General features: G+C 44.0%; 1 long non-coding RNA gene across 1 annotated transcript; it reads right to left on the reverse strand.

Moving 5' to 3' along the window:
- Positions 1–792: 792 nt before the first annotated feature.
- Positions 793–6,369, reverse strand: LOC144590782 (uncharacterized). The gene is made up of 3 exons (XR_013546556.1): positions 6,091–6,369; positions 4,232–4,334; positions 793–1,339 (listed from the first exon to the last, which is right to left on the reverse strand). It is a non-coding gene; the product is annotated as an uncharacterized LOC144590782 (long non-coding RNA).
- Positions 6,370–6,917: the final 548 nt, after the last annotated feature.

Genomic DNA, 6,917 nt, shown 5'->3' on the forward strand with positions numbered 1-6,917 from the left:
ACTCACCTGGAGAGACAGGGCACGTACGCGAGGATGCTACTCATTGACTCTAGCTCTGCCTTCAAACACGCTCATCCCCCACCAAGCTCGTCACCAAACTCCACCAGCTAGGCCTCGGCTTGCCGTTGTCATGATAGGAGTAGAATTGGGCCATTCGGCCCATCAAGTCTACTCCGCCATTCAATCATGGCTGACCTATCTCTCTCTCCCAACCCCATTCTCCTGCCTTCTCCCCATAACCTCTGACACCTGTACTAATTCAGAATCTATCTATCTCTGTCTTACAAATATCTACCGACTTGCCCTCCACAACCTTCTGTGGCAAAGAATCCCACAGATTCACCACCCTCTGACTAAAGAAATCTCTCCTCATCTCCTTCCTAAAGGACTCTCTGTCCTTTAATTCTGAGGCTATGACTAGTCCTAGACTCTCCCACCAGTGGAAACATCCTCTCCACATCCACTCTATTCAAGCCTTTCACTATTCTGTATGTTTCAATAGACAATAGGTGCAGGAGGAGGCCATTCGGCCCTTCGAGCCTGTACGCACCGCCATTCAATGTGATCATGGCTGATCATTCTCAATCAGTACCCCGTTCCTGCCTTCTCCCCATACCCCCTGACTCCGCTATCCTTAAGAGTTCTATCTAGCTCTCTCTTGAATGTATTCAGAGAATTGGCCTCCACTGCCCTCTGAGGCAGAGAATCCCACAGATTCAAACTCTCTTTTTTTTTTTAAAATAAATTTTATTTAAGTTTTAACAGAACTCATACAAGTTACATTTCATAGTAAGCAATAATAACTACATTATACAATACAATACAATATATCTTTATTGTCATTGTACCCAGGGGTACAACGAGATTGGGAATGCGCCTCCCATACGATGCAATAATTTAGGTAATTTAGACAGCAGCAACCCAACGAAACGAAACAGTGGTAACAGTTTTGGACAGGGTAAAGTGCAAGTTGATCTATGCGTTGTGGCCATCCGGCTCAGCAGGACCGGTTCATAGCAGCTATGGCCCTGGGGATGAAGCTGTTCCTGAGTCTGGAGGTGCGGGCATAGAAGGCCTTGTATCGTCTGCCCGATGGAAGGAGTTCGAACAGACTGTTGCAGGGGTGTGAAGAGTCTTTGTGGATGCTGGTGGCTTTTCTGAGGCATCGTGTGTTGTAGATGCCCTCCAAGTCTGGTAGCTGTGTTCCGATGGCCCTCTGAGCTCTATGGACTACCCGCTGTAGAGCTTTCCTTTCTGCCTCCGTGCAGCTGATGTACCACACAGGGATGCCATGCGTTAGGATGCTCTCTATGGTGCAGCGGTAGAAGGTCGTCAGCAGCTGTTGGGGTAGACCAGACTTTTTCAGTGTTCGATTATACATGTATTGTTCTGTATTATCTCCCCTCCCACCACCCCCCCTTTCCCCCACCCCCCCAGTTAAAAAGAAGGAAAAAGAAAAAGAAAGAGAGAAAGAAAGAAACCTGGAGTCCAGAATGAGACACTTCTGGGTAATTTCTTATTAAATTCTTATTAAAGGTATCAAAACAATCCTGAATTTAAATATTTCCAATTCTTAATCCTAGCTTTAAAATGAATGGGTTCCACACCTTCAAGAAGAAGTCATATCCATTTCTCAGATTATACGTAGCTTTTTCTAATGGGATACAACTACACATTTCTGCAAACCATCTTTCAAATCTTATTTCATTTTAATCTTTCCAAGTGACCGCTACACATTTTTTTGCTACTGCTATTGCTATTTTGAGAAATCTTTCCTGATGTTTATCTAAAATTAGCTATGGTAATATTCCTTTTGTATCTCCCAATAAAAACAACTTTGAATCCATTGGTATGATCTTATTCATCAATTGTTCCAAAACAATGTTTTAGGTCTTTCCAAAAAGGAGTTGCCTTCTGACATGCCCATGTGGAGTGTAAAAAAGTACCCACTTCTTGGTTGCATCTAAAACAAATTTCAGATGAGTTTGGTTTTAAATTGTTTAATTTTTTCGGGGTTAAATATAGTTGATGTAAAAAATTATATTGTACTAAACTATATCTCACATTAATAGTATTTTTCATACTATCTAAACACAATCTTTCCAACTTGGTTCATCAATGATAATATTAAGATCTGATTCCCATCTTTGTCTTGATTTTTGAATTCCTATCTTTGACTAGATTTTTGTAATAATTTATACATTGAAGATATACATTTTTTTTATTCCCTTGCCCTGAATCAGGTTTCAATTCCTTTAATCTGAAACAGAGACATTGAATTACCTAACTTGTCCTTAAAAAAGATTGTAATTGATAATAGAAAAAAATACTATTCCCTGGAATTTGATATTTATTTCTCAATTGAGAAAATGTCAAAAAGTTATTTCCTTCATAGCAATCTCCTATATGTTTAATACCCTTCTGTTCCCAGACTTGTAGTATTTAATTATTCCAAGCAAACGGCAATAATCTATTTTTTACTAATGGAGTTTTAGCTGTTAAAACAAATCTTTTATCATTAACTTTAACTGTTTTCAACAATGTATTAATTAAATGTTTTATCAAAGGTGACTCTTTATCCTTAACTAATAGCTTCGCTTCCCATTTATATATAAATTCTTCTGGACATAACTCTTTTATTTTACCCATTTCAATTTTAACCCATGCTGTTTTTCCACCCTCTTGATAAAAGGATGAAATAAAACTCATTTGTGCTGCCAGATAATAATTTCCATGTTAATTTTTCCAGAGACACTCTTGGCATTTTACCTTTCCAAAGAAAATTCCTCACAATTTTGTTCAATTCTTGAAAAAATTTATTTGGCAAAGGTATAGGCAGTGTTTGGAATAAATACTGTATCCTCGGAAAAATATTCATCTTAATACAGTTCACTCTCCCTAGCAATGTAATTGGAAGATTCATCCATTTCTTCAGGTCCTCATCTATTTTTTTTATTAGTGGTTTATAATTTAATTTATACAAATTATTTAACTTATTATCTACTTTAACTCCTAAGTACTTAATGCCTTCTTTTTGCCATTTAAACTGACTTTCTCTTTTACATTGGTTATAATTGCCTTCAAAAAGAGGCATTATTTCAGTTTTATCTTTATTAATTTTATATCCTGATACTTTCCCGTATTCTTCCAATCTGAAATATAATTTTCTTAAGGATTCCAATGGTCTAGTAAGACAAATTAAGACATCATCTGCAAATAAAGTAATTTTGTGATCTTCCTGATTAACTTTAAATCCTTTAATGTCTGAATCTGATCTTATTAGTTCTGCCAGAGGTTCAATAGCCAGATTCAAACTCTCTGTCACAGATTTAAAACTAGCTACATTCCCTGTCCTCATGTATCTTTGCAAACAACTCGTCTGTCTGTCTGCGCTGGCTTTTGCAGTACACATTCTCGGAGCCACATGGGGGCAAAATATGATGGCAGGCCATGACTGAAGAAAATGTGGCCAAAGGAATATACTGCAAAAGGCAAGGGATGTTGTTTGCAAAGATACCTGACTACAGGGAATGTAGCCGGTAGCAAGCTGTGATCATCCATCGCCTCTATTGTGTACATGGTTGGAGGTGTGAATGTAAAACAAAGGCCGAAGCTGCCTTCATGTCTGGTCACTCCAATGTGATCATTGCTTCTATTGTGTAGCCCTGAGCTCTGGAATAAAGTGGAGATAGTTTTTTAATATATAGTTTTGGAGAGTTTGAGAAAGGGAGGGAGGGATGGAGGGAGAGAGGGAGGGAGGGAGAGAGGGAGGGAGGGAGAGAGAGGGAGGGAGAGGGAGGGAGGGAGGGAGAGGGAGGGAGGGAGAGGGGGAGGAGGGAGGAGAGGGGGAGGGTGGGTGAGATAGGGAGGGAGGGAGGGAGAGGGGAGGGAGGGATAGAGAGAGAGGAGGAGGGAGGGAGAGGGGAGGGAGGGAGGGAGGGAGAGGGGGAGGGGGGTGAGATAGGGAGGGAGGGAGGGAGGGATAGAGAGAGAGGGAGAGAGGGAGGGAGAGGGAGGGAGAGAGAGGGGGAGGGGGGTGAGATAGGGAGGGGAGAGAGGGAGGGAGGGAGGGAGGGAGGGAAGGAGGGAGAGAGAGAGAGATTCACCCACGTACAAACAAACTCAAAAAGCTACGAGCTTTACGAGAGGGAGAGGGAGAGGGAGAGGGGGGGACAGTGCTAACATCCATCCATCCATCCACAGAACAGAGGGACAACTGGTATAAACTTGCCTCATTGTCCGGAGTTGCTTCCAAATCAGTAGATACTGGATCTGAAGGCTACGCTCCAAACCCCCCCATTCTGACCACAACCGACAGTGAAAGGCCAGTTTCACTAAAGGAAACCAATGAGAAAGTGTAAAGTGTGATCAAGTTGTTAAAGATGCAAGAAGCAATATCGAACTCTGGTCCGTGCTACATGTTACAAGCGTGTGAAGATCTCAGGATAGTTTATCGAAATCTCAAATAGGCTGCAGTGAATGGATCTGCAAAATGCACATTTTTATATTTTACAACCAGAATGCAGAAACGTAGCAGGATATCAACGGGACTTTCAGCCAATTAATTCATCCAAATGAAACTGCTTCCTGCAGCTTTGCTAAGATGTTGATGTCTTCAGGTGAAACTGCTACTGCGGTTGCATTGGGCTTGAGTTAAGGGAGAGAGCTCCAATGACAATGAAAGGCGTGACAACCCAGAGACCCTGAAATATGCATTCTCATATAACGTCCAATTCGTGGTTTAGTTGTGATTTATTGATTTCTGTCGTTTGAATATAGCACGTCCCTGCTCAACATTTATATTCTCTTCCGCACCATGGGGATAAAGAATGTAGATACAAGGAACAGGAGATGTTGGTTTACATTGAACACACAGCATGTCACAACAGATTCATGGAATCTACAAACCGAATTAACCATTCCACACTTTATGACTGCAGGTCCGTGACTATTGACATACACAGCGGTGGAACAATTGCTGTCTGTCATCTATATCAACGAATTGATTCAGATGGTGAAAGGAATAATTACTAACTTTACAAATAAAATTTAATGCAGGTGGGATGGTAGATTGCCAAGATGCATATTAAGAATGAGGTTGGGATTCTGATCGGCTGGGGAAGTGGGCGGTGGAATAGCGTGCAGCATTTAGGATGGATATCTGTGAAGTTTGGGCACGATGTCTTTCATTTGTTACGGTATTAAGTGCAGATGTTGGGGCGTTAGATCACAGTTTACAAGGCGTTGGTGAGGGAGGCCACGCTTGTTTGCAGTTCCCTTGACGTCCACTTGATGTCGCCATTACTCTACATGATTACAATCGAGCCGCCCAGATAGATAGAGAGAAACTGAGGGAGAGATGGAGTGAGAGGGGAGGGAGGGGTAATGGGGTGAAAGGTTCACAGAGAGAGAGAATAGGGAGGATAGGAGAGAGAGTCACAGCTCAAAGAGAGGACAGCAGTAAGGATGCAGGGAGAGAGAAAGGGAGGAGGGAAATGTGCTGCAAGAAACACCATTTGCTATTTCTCAGCTCTTTCCAATTTGAAAAAGTTCCTGCATTAATTCCTGCTCGCCATTTCACTGACTGTGATAACACAGGGGAGAGAGAAAAATGGGAAAGAGAGACGGGGAGGAGAGAGAGAGGGGTGAGAGAAAGATTGAGAGAGGGTGAGAGAGAGGGGAGAGAGAGAAAGGGGAGAAAAAGAGAGAGAAAGGGTGGAGTCAAGTCAAGTCAAGTCAATTTATTTGTATAGCACATTTAAAAACAACCCACGTTGACCAAAGTGCTGCACATCTGATTAGGAAAAAAAAGAAACATACAGTGGCAGGCAGCCAATCACAACGGCGCGGCCATCTTGAACAAATGTTAATTCAATCACCTACAGTCCAACAATAAAACCACTAAACAGGCACCCAAATTACCCAACCCCAAAAAACCCCCAAAACACAGTCCAACAATAAAAGCATTAAATAGGCATTCAAATCACACACCCCAAAACCCCCAAAAAACACAGTCCAACAATAAAAGCATCAAACAGGCACTCAAACCACCCAACCCCAAAAACACACAAAAAAGAAACATCTCCTCACTGTGATAGAAGGCCACAATGTCTTTCCCTTCTCCTGCTGTCCTCGCCCGCAGTCAGGTTGTTGTGGTTGCAGGCCGCACCGGACGGTCCACAGCGGGCCAAGCCCAAGGCGCGTCGCGTCGCAGCCGCTCCCGCAGCCTCCGAAGACGGCCCGCTCCGCCGATGATATGTCCGATCCGGGGCGGGCGAACACGCTGCTGCTGCTGTTGCTGCACGTCGGGGCGGTCGTGGCTCCCGACATTGAAGCCCCCGCCCAGCAGAGAAATATCCCGCGGCATATCTTAGGCCGCGCCGGACGGTGAAATGTCCCTCGACCCAAGCCCCGCGATCCGGGGGCGGGTGAACACGCTGCCGCTGCTGGAGCTCCCGATTTCGGCATCCACGCGGCCCGAGCCTAAGGCGAGTCGCAGCCGCTCCCGCAGCCTCCGAAGACGGCCGGCTCCGGTGATGGTAAGTCCGATCCGCGGGCTCTGCGAACCAGAGCCCTGGTGGCCGACAGCTCCAGGAGTTGGGCCGATGGTAGGCCGCAGCAGGAACGGAGACACGGCCCAGAAAACAAAGGTCGGGTCTCCGTTCGGGAAGGGACATCTATTTACAATGTTACAGTTTCCCCCCCTCCCCCCCACATACACACATAGTACACAAACACAAAAACACCACATCACAACTACAATTAAGACCAAAAAAAACAACAACAACAAAAACACAAAGACAAATGGACCGCAGGTGAGCGGCAGCTGCTAGGCAGCGCCGCCATTTTGTCTTTGTGGGAGAGGGAGAGTGACGGGGAGAAAGAGGGGGGAGAGGGGGTATCAAATATTAGTTAAG

Source organism: Rhinoraja longicauda, unplaced genomic scaffold, assembly GCF_053455715.1.
Source record: "Rhinoraja longicauda isolate Sanriku21f unplaced genomic scaffold, sRhiLon1.1 Scf000318, whole genome shotgun sequence".
NCBI classification, from domain to species: domain Eukaryota; kingdom Metazoa; phylum Chordata; class Chondrichthyes; order Rajiformes; family Arhynchobatidae; genus Rhinoraja; species Rhinoraja longicauda.